This window comes from Oncorhynchus nerka, linkage group LG10, assembly GCF_034236695.1.
Source record: "Oncorhynchus nerka isolate Pitt River linkage group LG10, Oner_Uvic_2.0, whole genome shotgun sequence".
In the NCBI taxonomy this organism is placed as follows: Eukaryota; Metazoa; Chordata; class Actinopteri; order Salmoniformes; family Salmonidae; genus Oncorhynchus; species Oncorhynchus nerka.
This window is the reverse complement of record NC_088405.1, coordinates 13,525,393-13,545,205: the sequence shown is the minus strand read 5'-3', so window position 1 is coordinate 13,545,205 and position 19,813 is coordinate 13,525,393. Positions and strand designations below refer to the sequence as shown.

The following is a 19,813-nucleotide window of genomic DNA, read 5'->3' as shown; positions in this document are numbered from 1 at the left end:
CCAAAAATGAATGTCTGTGGACGTTGAAATCAAGGCCGGCTGGACAGCACAAGTCCAAAAGACGCCTGCGTCGGTCCGTGCTTAGTTGGTTCTGTGTTGACCACTGATCATATAAACCCTTGACTGTGTTATCTGTGTGTTCAATTGACTGTGTTGTCTATCTCCTCTACTGCCCCATCCACCCACTGCAGACCCTGGAGAAAGCCTTCCTGCAGCTGTGTGAGACCTCAGACCAGGTGGGCTCCAAACACAGCACTTACCCTCAGGGTGGGGTACTAGAGAGCGGCCAATCACTCGAAAGCGGCCGGGAAGAGATTCAACCAATCCTGGGAGTCGGGCCGGGACCAGTTGAAGAGCTGCCCAAATACTCAGGTAAATGTAGGGTTGTATGGACACTACACTGTATATACTCAGGTAAATGTAGGGTTGTATAGACACTACACTGTATATACTCAGGTAAATGTAGGGTTGTATAGACACTATAATGTATATACTCAGGTAAATGTAGGGTTGTATGGACACTACACTGTATATACTCAGGTAAATGTAGGGTTGTATGGACACTACACTGTATATACTCAGGAAAATGTAGGGTTGTATGGACACTATACTGTATATACTCAGGTAAATGTAGGGTTGTATGGACACTACACTGTATATACTCAGGTAAATGTAGGGTTGTATAGACACTACACTGTATATACTCAGGTAAATGTAGGGTTGTATGGACACTACACTGTATATACTCAGGTAAATGTAGGGTTGTATGGACACTACACTGTATATACTCAGGTAAATGTAGGGTTGTATGGACACTATACTGTATATACTCAGGTAAATGTAGGGTTGTATGGACACTATACTGTATATACTCAGGTAAATGTAGGGTTGTATGGACACTATACTGTATATACTCTTGAATTGAATTTCCTAAGATATTTAATACTGTGTGTGTGTGTTGGGTTGGGTTTTACTCTCTTTGTCGGGACCAGAAATCCTCACGAGGATAGTAAAACAAGGAAAATTCAGACAAGTGGGGACATTTTAGGCTTAGGGGTTAGGTTTAAGGTTACAATTAGGGTTAGAACTAGGGTTAGCAGTTAGGGTTAGGTTAGGGGTTAAGGTAAGGGTTAGGTTAAGTGGTAGGGTTAGGAAAAATACAATTTTGAATGGGAATCAATTGTTTGGTCCCCACAAGGATAGTAAAACAAACGTGTGTGTGTGTGTGTGTGTGTGTGTGTGTGTGTGTGTGTGTGTGTGTGCGGACTGGAAGGTACGAGTCAGGCATGTGATGCCAAAGTGGAGGAACATCGCAGCTCTGATTATCAAGACCACGGTGCGGATGAAGAGAATGCCTGGGTGAGGAGGATGAGGATGAATTAAAGGAGTAGAATGAGCTGGAGGAAGGCAGACACGATAATGATGAAGATGATGATCCCTTAAATCTTCCAACCAAAATGTCTGGAATACCTGGGAATTCTGGGAAAGTTCTGCAACCCCAGTCTGATTGCATTGTATCTGTCCAGGTCCCTGTTTTTCCAGTTCCTTCTGCCAGTCATGCAGATCTCTCTGATGTGTCTGTGTATCGGAGGAGACCCCAAAGGAATACAGGTGGCTGTGGTCAACAATGAGACCTCCTCCAGTTCCTTCAGCCAATCCCTGCTCTCCTTCCTTGACAACTCCAGCGTGCAACAGGTACTGGACCAATCGCTGCTGGTCAGACTTAGTCCACTAGATGGAGGAATAGGGGGTAACACTGTCCTCCTGGTCAGAAGTAGTCCACTAGATGGAGGAATAGGGGGTAACACTGTCCTCCTGGTCAGACTTAGTCCACTAGATGGAGGAATAGGGTGTAACACTGTCCTCCTGGTCAGACTTAGTCCACTAGATGGAGGAATATGGTGTAACATTGTCCTCCTGGTCAGACTTAGTCCACTAGATGGAGGAATAGGGTGTAACACTGTCCTCCTGGTCAGACTTAGTCCACTAGATGGAGGAATAGGGGGTAACACTGTCCTCCTGGTCAGACTTAGTCCACTAGATGGAGGAATAGGGTGTAACACTGTCCTCCTGGTCAGACTTAGTCCACTAGATGGAGGAATAGGGTGTAACACTGTCCTCCTGGTCAGACTTAGTCCACTAGATGGAGGAATAGGGTGTAACACTGTCCTCCTGGTCAGACTTAGTCCACTAGATGGAGGAATAGGGGGTAACACTGTCCTCCTGGTCAGACTTAGTCCACTAGATGGAGGAATAGGGTGTAACACTGTCCTCCTGGTCAGACTTAGTCCACTAGATGGAGGAATAGGGTGTAACACTGTCCTCCTGGTCAGACTTAGTCCACTAGATGGAGGAATAGGGTGTAACACTGTCCTCCTGGTCAGACTTAGTCCACTAGATGGAGGAATAGGGGGTAACACTGTCCTCCTGGTCAGACTTAGTCCACTAGATGGAGGAATAGGGTGTAACATTGTCCTCCTGGTCAGACTTAGTCCACTAGATAGAGGAATAGGGTGTAACACTGTCCTCCTGGTCAGACGTAGTCCACTAGATGGAGGAATAGGGTGTAACACTGTCCTCCTGGTCAGACTTAGTCCACTAGATGGAGGAATAGTGTGTAACACTGTCCTCCTGGTCAGACTTAGTCCACTAGATGGAGGAATAGGGTGTAACAGTGTCCTGCTGGTCAGACTTAGTCCACTAGATGGAGGAATAGGGTGTAACACTGTCCTCCTGGTCAGACTTAGTCCACTAGATGGAGGAATAGGGTGTAACACTGTCCTCCTGGTCAGACTTAGTCCACTAGATGGAGGAATAGGGTGTAACACTGTCCTCCTGGTCAGACTTAGTCCACTAGATAGAGGAATAGGGTGTAACACTGTCCTCCTGGTCAGACGTAGTCCACTAGATGGAGGAATAGGGTGTAACACTGTCCTCCTGGTCAGACTTAGTCCACTAGATGGAGGAATAGGGTGTAACATTGTCCTCCTGGTCAGACTTAGTCCACTAGATGGAGGAAGGGGTGTAATTTAAGACCTAGCTATAGTCACTGATGGTGTCCCCTGTCCCTCCCTGCCCTAGGTGAACCTGTCCCATGCTGAGGCTTTTGCAGGGGCCTATAACGGAGAGTACTGGGCCGTCATCGGGTTTGGAAATAATTTTACCAGCTACCTGACCAAGAGGTGAGACCTACCTCTGGACCTGTCTCTAGTCTCATCTTCTTACCTTGTTCTTCTGTTCTCTTCTGTTCTCTTCTCTTCTGTTCTCCTGTCTTCTCTTCTGTTCTTCCCTCTCCTCTCCTCTCCTCTCCTCTCCTCTCCTCTCCTCTCCTCTCCTCTCCTCTCCTCTACTCTACTCTACTCTACTCTACTCTACTCTACTCTACTCTACTATCTTCTTGCCTCTTCTATCTCTTCTCTTAAATCAATTCAATTCAAGGGCTTTATTGGCATGGGAATCATGTGTTAACATTGCCAAAGCAAGTGAAATCACTGTCCATGCTGTTGAACTTTAAGGCCACCAGTGTCAAGATTCTTCCCTACAGCGTAATGGAAACCTGTGCACCTTCCAGCTGCCAATGTGACATTGCATTCCACTGTCTTACACACACCCACACACAGACAGATAGACAGACACACACGGACAGACACACACACATACACACACACAGTGAGGTCAACAAGGCATCTAACATGATGATGACTCTGTGGTGAGGAAGGGTACACCAGTCACCAGTATGTCTGTCTGTGACAGTGTGTATCTGCATGGATTCCTCTTCGTGTGTGTGTGTGTGTGTGTGTGTGTGTGTGTGTGTGTGTGTGTGTGTGTGTGTGTGTGTGATCAGCCGTGAAGTGGAAAGTCTGGTCTTGCCTGTCGATCAGGGTCACACACACCTGGGCCGACCAGGTAGCTTACTGCATGCACACACACAGTATCATGTTTGTTCTGTGTTGTATTATGCAGGATGATCCAGAGGCAGGTCTCTAAGGAGGTGGTGGATGGAGGGTCGGTGCACGTCTGGTTGGACCTGACCAGTAAGCTTTCACTCCGCAGTCTGTTGGCATGTGACAGTGTTCCAGAATGTACCTTCAAATAGAGTAGAATACAATACTGCTAGAATAGAATAGATCTGAATAGAATAGAACACTATTAGAATAGAATGCCATAGAATAAATCTGAATAGAATAGAACACTGTTAGAATAGAATGCCGTAGAATAGATCTGAATAGAATAGAACACTGTTAGAATATAATATAATGCCGATAGAATAGATCTGAATAGAATATAACACTGTTATAATAGAATGCCATAGAATAGATCTGAATAGAATAGAACACTGTTAGAATAGAATGCCATAGAATAGATCTGAATAGAATAGAAAACTGTTAGAATAGAATAGATCTGAATAGAATAGAACACTGTTAGAATAGAATAGATCTGAATAGAATAGAACACTGTTAGAATATAATGTCGATAGAATACAGTAGATCTGAATAGAATAGACCACTGTTAGAATAGAATAGATCTGAATAGAATAGAACACTGTTAGAATAGAATAGACCACTGTTAGAATAGAATAGATCTGAATAGAATAGACCACTGTTAGAATAGAATAGATCTGAATAGAATAGAACACTGTTAGAATAGAATAGATCTGAATAGAATAGAACACTGTTAGAATAGAATACTGATAGAATATCTCTGAATAGAATGGAACACTGTTAGAATATAATGTCGATAGAATACAGTAGATCTGAATAGAATAGACCACTGTTAGAATAGAATAGATCTGAATAGAATGGAACACTGTTAGAATAGAATATAATGCCGATAGAATACAGTAGATCTGAATAGAATAGAACACTGCTAGAATAGAATGGAATGCCAATAGAATAGATCTGAATAGAATTGAACACTGTTAGAATAGAATACTGATAGAATAGATCTGAATAGAACACTGTTAGAATAGAATGCCGATAGAATAGATCTGAATAGAATAGAACACTGTTAGAATAGAATACAATGCCAAAAGAATAGATCTGCATAGAATAGAACACTGTTGGAATAGAATAGAATACTGATAGAATATAGTTGATCTGAATAGAATAGAATAGATCTGAATAAAATAGAACACTGTTAGAATAGAATGCCGATAGAATAGAATAGATCTGCATAGAATAGAACACTGTTAGAATAGAATAGATCTGAATAGAATAGAACACTGTTAGATTAGAATGCCGATAGAATAGAATAGATCTGCATAGAATAGAACACTGTTAGAATAGAATAGTTCTGAATAGAATAGAACACTGTTAGAATATAATAGAATGCCAATAGAATAGCATAGATAGTTTGGCTGTGAAATTGACCTCTAGGTGTTAGTGTAACTGTTTTACAATACTGTGGGGGTCTTCTGAATGATGGATCATCTCCCAAGTAATGGAAATGGATTTTGAATGCTTTTCAAAGTAAATGATTGATTAGTTTTATTCCACCGCTGTAAACGTTCAAATCATTGAAATAGATCAAACATTTTTCAAGTGATGTTAGTTAAACTTATGGTGACATTGTTTTAACCTTTTAATGTATTTTCTCCAGATCGACAAATCGCCTTAATGCTTCAGAAAAAAATGAAAGATGCCTTTGAGGTACACCAGAGTTCCCTTTTCTTTGTTTTGTCATTAAGTGATGAATGATACTGGAAGAGTTATTTGACTTTTGAGAGTGTTATTATTTATATGGCTTCTGCCTCTCTGTTCCCTCCTCAGGGTTTTATCCAGTATAAGATGAGTAGCAGGTCTTACCTGCTCTCTCTTCCTGTCAAGGTATGAAAATCCCCTTAAAACCCTGGTTAAGTCCCAAATGGTCCATAGGGCCGTGGTCAAAAGTAGTGTCCTATGTAGGGAATAGGGTGTCATTTGGGAAGCAGGCCCTGTGTTGATAGTATTCTGCCATCCACATCTACTAGCCTTGCTAGTGTCTGATTAAGCTGTTGTCTTCCCAAGACCACAATGTAACCCGTGTTGTTGAATGTATACAAATGTTGGATCCATTCCTGATGAATACACAGATGTACTCAGTGTACTCAGCACTGGGGGGAAAGATTTCACTTACTATTCTTGTGTCACATTTCTCATTTTTTAACACCTTTTGCTCGCTATTTCTCTTTGTCCCGTTTCTCTTTCCAGTTTGAGGAGCCCATCTATGGCAGCATGAACTCAGACTTCACCACGTTTGTGACGCCAGGCGCCGTTCTGAGGTAGAGATTCAGTCCACGTCTGAATCTAGTCCGCTTTACTGAGACTAAGCTGATAATCTGTTAAAATACTGTATTTCTTACGGTTTCCCTCCTCTTACTCTCTCCTTGTCTCTCTCTCTCTTTCTGTCTCTCTCTCCTGTATCTCTCTCTCCTGTCTCTCTCCTGTCTTTCTCTATCTCTCTCCTGTCTCTCTCTCCCTGTCGCTCTCTCTTTCTCCCTCTCTATCTCTCTCCTGTCTCTCTCTCTTTCTGTCTCTCTCTCCCTGTATCTCTCTCTCCTGTCTTTCTCTCTCCTGTCTCTCTCACTCTCTCTGTCTCTCTCGCTCCTGTCTCTCTCTCTACTCCATATAACTTCCTCATGTTTCCTCTTTTTCCCCTTCTCTCCTTCCTCATTCTACCACCTCCTCCCTTCTCCCTCATTCTACCCCCTCTCTCCTTCTCTCTCTCCCTTCCTTCTACCCCCTCCCTCCTTCTCTCTCCCCCTTCTCCCTCATTCTATGCTCTCTCCTTCTCTCTCCCCCTCATTCTCTCCCTCCCTTCTCCCTCATTCTACCCCCTCCCTCCTTCTCGCTCCCCCATTCTCTCCCTTCCCTTCTCTCTCTACACAGCATCACTTTCTACCTGGCAGTGGGCTTGACGGCTCTGTCCTTTGTGATAGAGAGGAAGGAGGGGCTAATGGAAAGGTGCTGGGTCTCAGGTAAGAGGTCAAAGTTCACAGAGTGGGTAACAAAATGGCACCCTATTTTCTATTTAGTGCTTACATTTTGACCTGGGGTAAGCGTCCCACACAGCACCTATAGAGGGCTTGCAAGGACGTCACAAATCACCTAGCAACCCCCATGTTGGAAGACCAAACTCAAGTCTGATGAAGTCCTCCAATCCTCCACATGGCTGGCTGCGTTTTGTTACCACCGGAAACTTCGGGAAGATTTCCCATTATTTCTAAGGACCCAGGAAATGGAGTCAGTGGGAGAACCTATTCAAGTAAGTAAATATAAAAAAACAATGTATTATTAGCTAGCTTGCTACAGAAACTTAGTGTGCAGGCTAACTCAAATTAGCTGCTAACGTAATGTTCGCTAGTTAACAAACTTTACATACTGTATACTGTAGCTAGCTAGGTGAATTAAATATCACCAGTTTGCTAGCTTCATATTAGCTAGTTAGTTATCTTGATGTATTTATCGTTGTAACTCCAAATGCTTTTGTAGCTAGTTAGCTAGCTAACAGCCATGGAAGAGGGTGAAAGGATTAGCTCGCAGTTCCAGCTGTCAGAGAGCAGAGAGCAGGCTACTCTAGATAGGGCAGGTACCTTTGTGGGACGACATTATGAAACTATTCTCTAGTTCCAGTCCCTAGTGAGATACTGAGGACAGAGAGCAGGCTACTCTAGATAGGGCAGGTACCTTTGTGGGACGACATTATGAAACTATTCTCTAGTTCCAGTCCCTAGTGAGATACTGAGGACAGAGAGCAGGCTACTCTAGATAGGGCAGGTACCTTTGTGGGAGGACATTATGAAACTATTCTCTAGTTCCAGTCCCTAGTGAGATACTGAGGACAGAGAGATAGAGCAACATAATATTCAGGGCTGTCTAACTTGAGTATAATGCAGCCTGTTTCTTTTCGATGTCTGTCCTCAGATACAGAGTGCTGTGAAACCCTGTCTGCAGATGAAGAGGTCCCAATTAATGTCCCAAGAGAATATACCATGGATTATATATTAGTACATTTTTGTGAAGAAAAATACAGTTTAAAAGTCACACAATGTATAAACACATTACAACTGGAGCAGGCCAACCGTACTGGGTGTGCAGGCTTCTGTTCCAGCCTTACAATAACACACCTGATTCAATGTATCAAACCTAACAGAAGTCTGTTCCCTCAGTAGATCAGTGGAGTGATGTTGGACACCTCTGTTTTTGACATTTTTTTTTTGTTCACCTGAAATTGTTTTAGTAATAACGGCATACGTGTTACTAAAATGTCTAGCCTTTTACCTAGGAGTTGGCTTACTGGAGGACTGGAGGACAGTGTAAAATGTCTAGCCTTTTACCTAGGAGTTAGCTTACACTTTGACAGTGTTGATTTGTGCAGTTAAGTGTTAATGTAACTATTATTCAAGATGAACTAGTGTTGATTAATCACAGATCACAATCCTGCAATAAAGAGGAATCTGTCTCTAATTTGTCTGTTTCTGTGTTCTATTCTCAAATGAACATTTACCTCTCCAATTAGTTTTATTTGATTGTGACAATTTTTTCAGGAAATCGGCCATGTGAACCCATTTTGCAGCTGATAATGGCATGCAGCACCAATGCAGCCACAGGCCTACAGCAGTGGTTCCCAACTCCAGTCCTCCAGTTCTCCCAACTCCAGTCCTCTAGTTCTCCCAACTCCAGTCCTCTAGTTCTCCCAACTCCAGTCCTCTAGTTCTCCCAACTCCAGTCCTCTAGTTCTCCCAACTCTAGTTCCCCCAACTCCAGTCCTCCAGTTCCCCCAACTCCAGTCCTCCAGTTCCCCCAACTCCAGTCCTCCAGTTCCCCCAACTCCAACCCTCCAGTTCCCCCAACAGCCCAACTCCAGTCCTCCAGTTCCCCCAACTCCAGTCCTCCAGTTCCCCCAACTCCAATCCTCCAGTTCCCCCAACTCCAGTCCTCCAGTTCCCCCAACTCCAGTCCTCCAGTTCCCCCAACTCCAACCCTCCAGTTCCCCCAACAGCCCAACTCCAGTCCTCCAGTTCCCCCAACTCCAGTCCTCCAGTTCCCCCAACTCCAGTCCTCCAGTTCCCCCAACTCCAGTCCTCCAGTTCCCCCAACTCCAGTCCTCCAGTTCCCCCAACTCCAGTCCTCCAGTTCCCCCAACTCCAGTCCTCCAGTTCCCCCAACTCCAATCCTCCAGTTCCCCCAACTCCAATCCTCCAGTTCCCCCAACTCCAATCCTCCAGTTCCCCCAACTCCAGTCCTCCAGTTCCCCCAACAGCCCAACTCCAGTCCTCCAGTTCCCACAACAGCAACCATTGTTGTAGCCCCAGACAAACCAACCTGATTCAACTCAGAGGGCCTGATGATTAGTTGACAAGTTGAATCAGGTGTTTGTCCACAGTTACAATAAAACTGTACTGTTGGGAGGGGGTACTCGAGGACCGGAGTTGGAAACCACTGGCCAATAGCATGATGGCATTAGTCTTATGGGCATTTGCAATGCAGCCCTTGACATTATGCTGCTGAAGCTTAACTCACACACTGTTGACATACTGTTCAGCTGTAGACTATGTATATGAAGCTAATCATTATACTAGATGTTCTGCATGCTTTGTGCTGACATGACATTTTTGGATGTAAATCTAACCCTCGTAATCTAGGTGGTGAAATGTCTGAAAGCAGGAGATTAGATCCTTAGCTTAAAACGTACACACAACTATACTGAACAAAAACATAAAGGCAACATGTTTCATGAAATAAAAGATCCCAGAAATGTTCCATACGCACAAAAAGCTTATTGCTCTCAAATGTTGTGCACAAATTTGTTCACGTCCCTGTTAGTGAGCATTTCTCCTTTGCCAAGATAATTCATCCACCTGACAGGTGTGGCATATCAAGAAGCTGATTAAACAGCACGATCATGACACAGGTGCACCTTGTGCTGGGGACAATAACAGGTCACTCAAATGTGCAGTTTTGTCACACATCACAATGCCACAGATGTCTCAAGTTCTGCAGGAATGTCCACCAGAGCTGTTGCCAGAGAATTTAACTTTAATTTCCAACTGGCCTCACAACCGCAGACCACGTGTAACCACGACAACCCAGAACCTCCACATTCTGCTTCTTCACCTGTGTCTGAGACCAGCCACCTGCTGATGAAATTGAGGGGTATTTCTGTCTGTAATAAAGCTCTTTAGTGGGGGAAAAATCATTCCGATTGGCTGGGCCTGGATTCCCAGTGGGTGGGCCCATAGGCCCACCCATGGCTGTGCCTCTGCCCAGTGATGTGAAATCCATAGATTAGGGCCTAATGAATTTATTTAAATTGACTGATTTCCTTATATGAACTGTAACTCAGTAAAATCGTATACATTTTTAGCATATTGAGTTTATATTTTTTGTTCAATATATTTCATTCTATTTTTTATTTGTATTATTATTTTTTAACTCTGCATACATTGTTGGGAAGGGCTCATAAACTAGCATTTCACAATAGTGTACACCAGCGCATGTGACAAATAAAATGTGATTAGATTGTAATCAGAATGATCCACCATCTCCCCCTAGTGGTCAATACTGGTCAGTACACACACGGATGATGATCTGAGCCCATAGTGCACTATAGAGGGCTTACAGTTGACGTACAGTGCTTGGAAGACGACAGCATGAATTATTCTGACAACAGCCAAGTATCTACATGATAACAGTGCCTAAAACTAGTTGATTCATCACCATGGTCATTTTCTGTAGAGTATTTGGCAGAGGAGGGCTACTTTGAAGAATCTCAAATAGAAAATATATTTTGATTTGTTTAACACTTTTCTGGTTACTACATGATTCCATGTGTTATTTCATAGTTTTGATGTCTTCAAAAAAATAGAGTAAAAATAGTACAAATATAAACCTTGAACCTTGAATGAATAGGTGTGTAAAAACTTTTGACTGGTACTATATGTGAATGTGTGTTTGTGTTGTTTCGGTATGCGTTGTGTCTAATGTGTGTGTGTGTTGTTTCGGTATGCGTTGTGTCTAATGTGTGTTTGTGTTGTTTCGGTATGCGTTGTGTCTAATGTGTGTGTGTGTGTGCATGTAGGGTATGTGAGTGTTTTGGGGTTTTGTGTGGGAGTGTCAATGTAGTGTGTGTGAGTGTGTATATATAGTCTAGTGAGTGTGTGCACAGCTCAGTGCTGATAGGCTCAGTGCTGATAGGCTCAGTGCAGATAGGCTCAGTGCTGATAGGCTCAGTGCAGATAGGCACAGTGCAGATAGGGTCAGTCCAATAATTGACTATTTAGCTAAATCACCATGGGCCCCACATTATGAAAAAATAAATACATTGCTTCTCCCTTTTCCTCTATGTTCTTCCTATTCTCTCTCTCTCTCTCTCTCTCTCTCTCTCTCTCTCTCTCTCTCTCTCTCTCTCTCTCTCTCTCTCTCTCTCTCTCTCTCTCTCTCTCTACCTCTCTCTCTCTCTCTCTCTACCTCTCTCTCTCTCTACCTCTCTCTCTCTCTCTCTACCTCTCCCTCTTATTTTCTCTTTCTCTCTATTCCTCCTTCTCTCTCTCTCTATCGCTCTCTTTCTTATTCTCTCTCCTTACTCTCTCTCTTTCTCTCTATTCCTCTTTCTCTCTTCCTCATTCTCGCTCTCTCAATTCAATTCAATTCAATTTGCTTTATTGTCATGACGTAACAATGTACATATTGCCAAAGCTTACTTTGGATATTTACAATATGAAAAATAAAAATGAGAATCAAAATTGTCAACGGGACAACAGTAACAACAATAACCAAGTGTCAAAATAACCATACATTGAACAATAACAATAAGCATACAGTAGAGGACATGTGCAGGTTGATTGGTCTGTCAGACACTGTCCCTCAACTTATGGCAGGCAGCAATGTAGTGTGCTGCCAACACACAGCTCTCTGCGTCCTCCCCCAACAGGACGGGTAGCCTACTCTCATCAGAGAGGTTTTTGAAACCTTGAATAAGGGTTTCAGATTTGGGGAAATGACACTCTCAAATTGTTTATATTTTTGACATTTTGTCAGGAAATGCAGCTCCGTCTCAGGTTCTGCTGCGGTGCAGTGGTTGCACAGCCTGTCCTCTACAGGGAGCCAGGTTTTCCTGTGTCTACCCTTCTCAATGGCAAGGCTGTGTTCACTGAGCCTGTACTTTGTCAAGGTTTTTCTAAGGTTTTGATTAGTAACCATGGTCAAATATTTAGCCACAGTGTACTCCCTCTCCCTCCCCAAGGTGTGAGTTCAATGGAGACCGTGCTGGCGTATCTCATCTCCCAGCTGATTATCATCAGTGTCCAGATAATTCTACTGCTGATCTTAATGCTGCTTGTCTTTAAGGTAACACACACACACACAGGTCTCTGTATGGTGACAATAGAAAGAGTCAGACCCTTATGTAACAGACACTATATCATTGAATAACATGACCTAACCTTTTGTCTTTCTCACTTTTTACTGTCTCCTCCTCCAATCCCTGTCCTCTCTCTCTCCGTCCTTCTCCCCCTCCTCCAACTCTCGCTTTCCTTCCCCTCTCTCTTGCTCTTTCTCCCCCTCCTCCGCCTCCCTCCCTCCAGATCCCTAATGAGGGGAACCTGGTGTTGGTTATAGCTCTGATCGTGCTGCAGGGCATAACAGGCACTTCCTTTGGTCTGGTCATCTCATCCGCCATCGATGACGAACAGAACGCCACCCAAGCTGCCCTTGGTATCTTCTACCCCAACCTCATCGTCAGTGGTACGTCACACACTCACACACGGACGCACATACACACGCTAGCACACAGAGACACACACACACACTGTCTTTTACCCCAACCTCATCGTCAGTGGTACGTCACACACTCACACACGGACGCACATACACATCCTAGCACACAGAGACACACACACACACTGTCTTTTACCTCAACCTCATCATCAGTGGTACGTCACACACTCACACATGGACGCACATACACACGCTAGCACACAGACACACACACACACACTGTCTTTTACCTCAACCTCATCGTCAGCGGTACGTCACACACTCACACACGGACGCACATACACACGCTAGCACACAGAGACACACACACACACACTGTCTTTTACCTCGATGGTCAGTAGTACGTTTTAGGGGGTTTGATTTCCGTAACTATGCCAAACTACAATAGTGTCTTCCATGTTCTCTCAATATCAAATCAAATCAATTTATAAAGCCCTTCGTACAACAGCTGATATCTCAAAGTGCTGTACAGAAACCCAGCTTAAAACCCCAAACAGCAAGCAATGCAGGTGTTGAAGCACGTTGACTAGGAAAAACTCCCTAGGAAGGCCAAAACCTATGAAGAAACCTAGAGAGGAACCAGGCTATGATGGGTGGCCAGTCCTCTTTTGGCTGTGCCGGGTGGAGATTATAACAGAACATGGCCAAGATGTTCAAATGTTCATAGATGACCAGCAGGGTCAAATAATAATAATCACAGTGGTTGTAGAGGGTGCAACAGGTCAGCACCTCAGGAGTAAAGTAAATGACCAGCATGGTCAAATAATAGGTCTGGGACAGGTAGCACGTCCGGTGAACAGGTCAGGATTCCATAGCCGCAGGCAGAACAGTTGAAACTGGAGCAGCAGCACGGCCAGGTGGACTGGGGACAGCAAGGAGTCATCATGTCAGGTAGTCCTGAGGCAATTCAATAAAGTTTAATTAAATCCTATTCAGTTCAGTTCAATTACTCTTTCTGAAAATAACACTTTCTTGGAAGAAAATCCATGTTGCCAAAGCAGATCAGTTTAGGACATGTCTCTGTCTTCTGAGCCTCACAAAGAAGAACAGCACACACACACACATCTCACTCTCTCTTTCTCTAAGACAGTCTCTTTCCTCCTCTCCCTACAGGTATAATCTGGCCTGTGGAGTGCATCCCCTATCCACTACGTTACATCAGTCTGGCCCTGCCCCAGACCTACGCTTCTGAAGCCCTACGATGCATCATGTACAGAGGTAACACACACACACACAGACACACACACACACACACAGACACACACACACAAATATAAATACTGTACTTAAACTCAGCAACAACAAAAAAAGTCCTCTCACTGTCAACTGCATTTATTTTCAGCAAATTTAACATGTTTAAATATGTGTATGAACATAACAAGATTCAACAACTGAGACATAAACTGAACAAGTTCCACAGACATGTCACTAACAGAAATTGAATAATGTGTTCCTGAACAAAGGTCAAAATCAAAAGCCACCAGCTGCATTAAGTACTGCAGTGCATCTCCTCCTCGTAGACTGCACCAGATTTGCCAGTTCTTGCTGTGAGATGTTACCCCACTCTTCCACCAATGCACCTGCAAGTTCCCAGACATTTCTGGGGGGAATGGCCCTAGCCCTCACCCCCCGATCCAACAGGTCCCAGATGTGCTCAATGGGATTCAGATCCGGGCTCTTCGATGGCCATGGCAGAACACTGACATTCCTGTCATGCAGGAAATCACACAGAACGAGCAGTATGGCTGGTGGCATTGTCATGCTTGATGGTCATGTCAGGATGAGCCTGCAGGAAGGGAACCATGAGGGAGGAGGATGTCTTTCCTGTAACGCACATCGTTGAGATTGCCTGCAACGACAACAAGCTCAGTCCCAGACCATGACGGATCCTCCACCTCCAAATCGATCCCGCTCCAGAGTACAGGCCTCGGTGTGACACTCATTCCTTCAACGAATCCAACCATCACCCCTGGTGAGACAAAACCGCGACTCGTCAGTGAAGAACACTTTTTGCAAGTCCTGTCTGGTCCAGCGACGGTGGGTTTGTGCCCATAGGCGATGTTGTAGCCTCTCTCAGCCTATTGCGGACAGTCTGAGCACTGATGGAGGGATTGTGCGTTCCTGGTGTAACTCGGGCAGTTGTTGTTGCCATCCTGTACCTGTCCCGCAGGGGTGATGTTCGGATGTACCGATCCTGTGCAGGTGTTGTTATACGTGGTCTGCCACTGCGAGGATGATCAGCTGTCCGTCCTGTCTCCCTGTAGCGCTGTCTTAGGCGTCTCACAGTACTGACATTGCAATGTTTTGTCCTGGCCACATCTGCAGTCCTCATGCCTCCTTGCAGCATGCCTATGGCACGTTCACCCAGATGAGCAGGGACCCTGACCACATCTGCAGTCCTCAGGCCTCCTTGCAGCATGCCTAAGGCACGTTCACGCAGATGAGCAGGGACCCTGGGCATCTTTCTTTGGTGTTTTTCAAAGTCAGTAGAAAGGCCTCTTTAGTGTCCTAAGTTTTGTGACCTTAATTGCCTACCGTCCGTAAGCTGTTAGTGTCTTAGCGACCGACGAGCATGGGAAACAGTGTTCAAACCCTTTACAATGAAAATCTGTGAAGTTATTTGTATTTTTACGAATTACGAGTTTACACACACATACACACACACACACACACACACACACACACACACACACACAGACACACACACACACACACACACGCACAACATAGTCCCGAGCTCACAGTGGAGGAAAGATATCATGCTCTCTCTCAGTCTGTCTCATCTTCATATCACAGTACAAACACACACACACACACAAACTCTCTCTCCCACACACACAGAGAGAGAGAAAGACACCATCTTACCTTGTCTCTCCCTCAGGCTGGGGTCTCTCCAGGATGATCGTGTGGCGAGGCTTTGTTGTCACCCTGGGCTGGAACACTTTCTTCGTCATCCTGGCCATCGTCATCCTCAAGTTGAGGATGTGAAACTCCAACCCAGGGAAGATCTGTGCCTATGTAGTGTATGTGAATGTGTGAGGGTTTTGTGTGGGACTGTCAATGTGGGGTGTGTAAGTGAGTGTGTATATAGTCTAGTGAGTGTGTGTGTAGGGTCAGTGCAGATAGGGTAACTTTCCCCCTCAGTCACGTTAGTTTGGCTACTCAACCTATCTATTTGTCACTCACAAACCAATCAAAAAGCCTGAAATGTGCACCTGGACACTGCACCCGCCCACTCAGGTGTTACGAGTGTAATCACCGTCAGAAGAGTGATCATCGTCTGAGGACTGTTATTATGGACAATAACATGAATGTGTGTGATACGTTTACAGCAGGATTCTACTGTCCTGCCGTTATAAGTCTGTAATGTTTGTGTGTTTTCCCGATACAGCTTTGCATATTATTGATAGTTAATTGCCATTATTGCATTGGTTGCACAGGTGTTTTTATGTAGGAGATTTATTGTACTGGTAACACAAGGCGGGAATTGTTAAAAGTTAAGAAGGGTCTTTTTTGTCAAAGCAGGTGTTGGGGTCAGAGTTATGCGTAGCCTCATTAGACTGACTTTCAAACGCACAACTAGGTTGCCTGGCAACTCAAACTGAATCATTCCGCTGCTCGATGTTCGCTACATACTTCGTTGCGGAGAAGGAACTAACGTCCGTGGGCATGGCGTAGCTTTTGGCCAGAGAAAGGATTTTTGCCCATATGTCATGTCTTTCTAGAATGGCCTTTTAAGAAATATTAATTGGGAAAATGTTTGGTCTCTTTCTCAGAAGTTTCTTTTAACTAATAATATTAAAGAGGTTTAATATAAATGAATCCACAAGTGCTGCCCTACTAAACATGATCTTGAAGTTTTTTTAAATACATTGATGTTTCTTGTACCTTCTGTAATGACCAACATTACCTTCTGTAATGACCAACATGACCTTCTGTAATGGCCAACATGACCTTCTGTAATGACCAACATGACCTTCTGTAATGACCAACATGAACTTCTGTAATGACCAACATTACCTTCTGTAATGACCAACATTACCTTCTATAATGACCAACATTACCTTCTGTAATGACCAACATTGCCTTCTGTAATGGCCGGCGTTGCCTTCTGTAATGACCAACATTACCTTCTATAATGGCCAACATTAACTTCTGTAATGACCAACCTCACCTTCTGTAATGATCAACATTACCTTCTATAATGGCCAACATTAACTTCTGTAATGACCAACATCACCTTCTGTAATGATCAACATTACCAACATCACCTTCTGTAATGACCAACATTACCTTCTGTAATGACCAACATCACCTTCTGTAATGACCAACATTGCCTTCTGTAATGGCCAACATTACCTTCTGTAATGACCAACATCACCTTCTGTAATGACAAACATCACCTTCTGTAATGACCAACATCCCCTTCTGTAATGGCCAACATTAACTTCTATAATGACCAACATTACCTTCTATAATGGCCAACATTAACTTCTGTAATGACCAACATCACCTTCTGTAATGATCAACATTACCTTTTATAATGGCCAACATTAACTTATGTGATGACCAACATCACCTTCTGTAATGACCAACATTACCTTCTATGATGACCAACATTAACTTATGTAATGACCAACATCACCTTCTGTAATGATCAACATTACCTTCTATAATGGCCAACATTAACTTCTGTAATGACCAACATCACCTTCTGTAATGATCAACATTACCAACATCACCTTCTGTAATGACCATCATTACCTTCTGTAATGACCAACATCCCCTTCTGTAATGACCAACATTACCTTCTGTAATGACCAACATTACCTTCTGTAATGACCAACATCACCTTCTGTAATGACCAACATTACCTTCTGTGATGACCAACATCACCTTCTGTAATGACCAACATTACCTTCTGTAATGACCAACATCACCTTCTGTAATGACCAACATTACCTTCTGTAATGACCAACATCACCTTCTGTAATGACCAACATTACCTTCTGTAATGACCAACATTACCTTCTGTAATGACCAACAGGAGACTGCTTCACATTTAGTTTGGTATTGCTCTTATACCAGGAAGCTGTGACAAGATATCTGGAGATTGTTTTCAATCATAAACATTTTCCCTTCTACTTGAAAATGTGATATTTGGTTTTAAAAGTATAGCAAAGTCTTTCTTCTTAAATCAACCTCATTGGTATTTGATCTCAATTCCATATTCATAAATGTAATGACAAAAACCTCTTCACTATTTTTGGAATGAAATTGAACAATATATAAAAACATTTCTTCTTCTGATATCAAAAACAACCAAAAGGTTGAATGTAGTAATAAGGTTTTGACATAATGTATGGTCTGCATTACCCTGACTGTTGTTTGCCATGTTTGGATACTCTGTTGTGTACTCTGTTTTTCTATATTGGTATTTTTTTAACAATAAAATTAAAAAGACAACTAGGCATATCAGACTACAAATAAGCAGTTTGTTGTCCTGGCAACTGGGAAGAAGTGGAATAATATGAGAAGCATGGAGAATAACAGTAATGTTATTAGTAATGTTATGTGGTTTAGTGTAGGTTGGAGCCATAAATGTGAACTGGAGCCTGGATTTGGACCTATTTAAAATATTGTTAATTGAGATACGTTAAATACACACAAAATGTTTTTTTTGGAGGAAGCTAAACACTTACACAACCAAAAGTATGTGGACATCTGCTCATCAAACATCTCATTCCACCCAATAGTTACAGGGAAGATGAATGAGCCAATTGGAAGCTGGGGATGATTAGGTGTCCATGATGGTATGAGGGCCAGATGGGGAATTTAGCCAAGACACCAGGGTTAACACCCCTGCTCTTACAATAAATGCCATTGAATCTTTATTGACCATTTTGTCAGACCAGAGGAAAGAGTGCCTCCTACTGGCCCTCCGACACCACTTCCAGCAGCATCTGGTCTCCCATCCAGGGACTGACCCTGCTTCAGAGGCAAACAGCAGTAGGATACAGGGTGGCATGCTGCTGGCCTCTGCTGCACAACAGTGAGTAAACAAACAGCAGTGGGCTACAGGGTGGCATGCTGCTGGCCTCTGCTGCACAACAGTGAGTAAACAAACAGCAGTGGGCTACAGGGTGGAATGCTGCTGGCCTCTGCTGCACAACAGTGAGTAAACAAACAGCAGTGGGCTACAGGGTGGCATGCTGCTGGCCTCTGCTGCACAACAGTGAGTAAACAAACAGCAGTAGGATACATGGTGGCATGCTGCTGGCCTCTGCTGCACAACAGTGAGTAAACAAACAGCAGTAGGATACAGGGTGGCATGCTGCTGGCCTCTGCTGCACAACAGTGAGTAAACAAACAGCAGTGGGCTACAGGGTGGCATGTTAATGGCCTCTGCTGCACAACAGTGAGTAAACAAACAGCAGTGGACTACAGGGTGGCCTCTGCTGCACAACAGTGAGTAAACAAACAGCAGTGGGCTACAGGGTGGCATGCTGCTGGTCTCTGCTGCACAACAGTGAGTAAACAAACAGCAGTGGGCTACAGGGTGGCATGCTGCTGGCCTCTGCTGCACAACAGTGAGTAAACAAACAGCAGTAGGATACAGGGTGGCATGCTGCTGGGCTCTGCTGCACAACAGTGAGTAAACAAACAGCAGTAGGATACAGGGTGGCATGCTGCTGGCCTCTGCTGCACAACAGTGAGTAAACAAACAGCAGTAGGATACAGGGTGGCATGCTGCTGGCCTCTGCTGCACAACAGTGAGTAAACAAACAGCAGTGGGCTACAGGGTGGCATGTTAATGGCCTCTGCTGCACAACAGTGAGTAAACAAACAGCAGTGGACTACAGGGTGGCCTCTGCTGCACAACAGTGAGTAAACAAACAGCAGTGGGCTACAGGGTGGCATGCTGCTGGTCTCTGCTGCACAACAGTGAGTAAACAAACAGCAGTGGGCTACAGGGTGGCCTCTGCTGCACAACAGTGAGTAAACAAACAGCAGTGGGCTACAGGGTGGCCTCTGCTGCACAACAGTGAGTAAACAAA

The 19,813-nt window shown here is 43.9% G+C and overlaps 1 pseudogene; it reads left to right on the top strand.

Annotated features, from left to right (window-relative positions):
- The window catches only part of LOC135573654 (ABC transporter G family member 23-like), a 41,525-nt pseudogene extending 23,297 nt beyond the window's left edge, over window positions 1-18,228 (top strand).
- The last annotated feature ends 1,585 nt before the right edge of the window (window positions 18,229-19,813 follow it).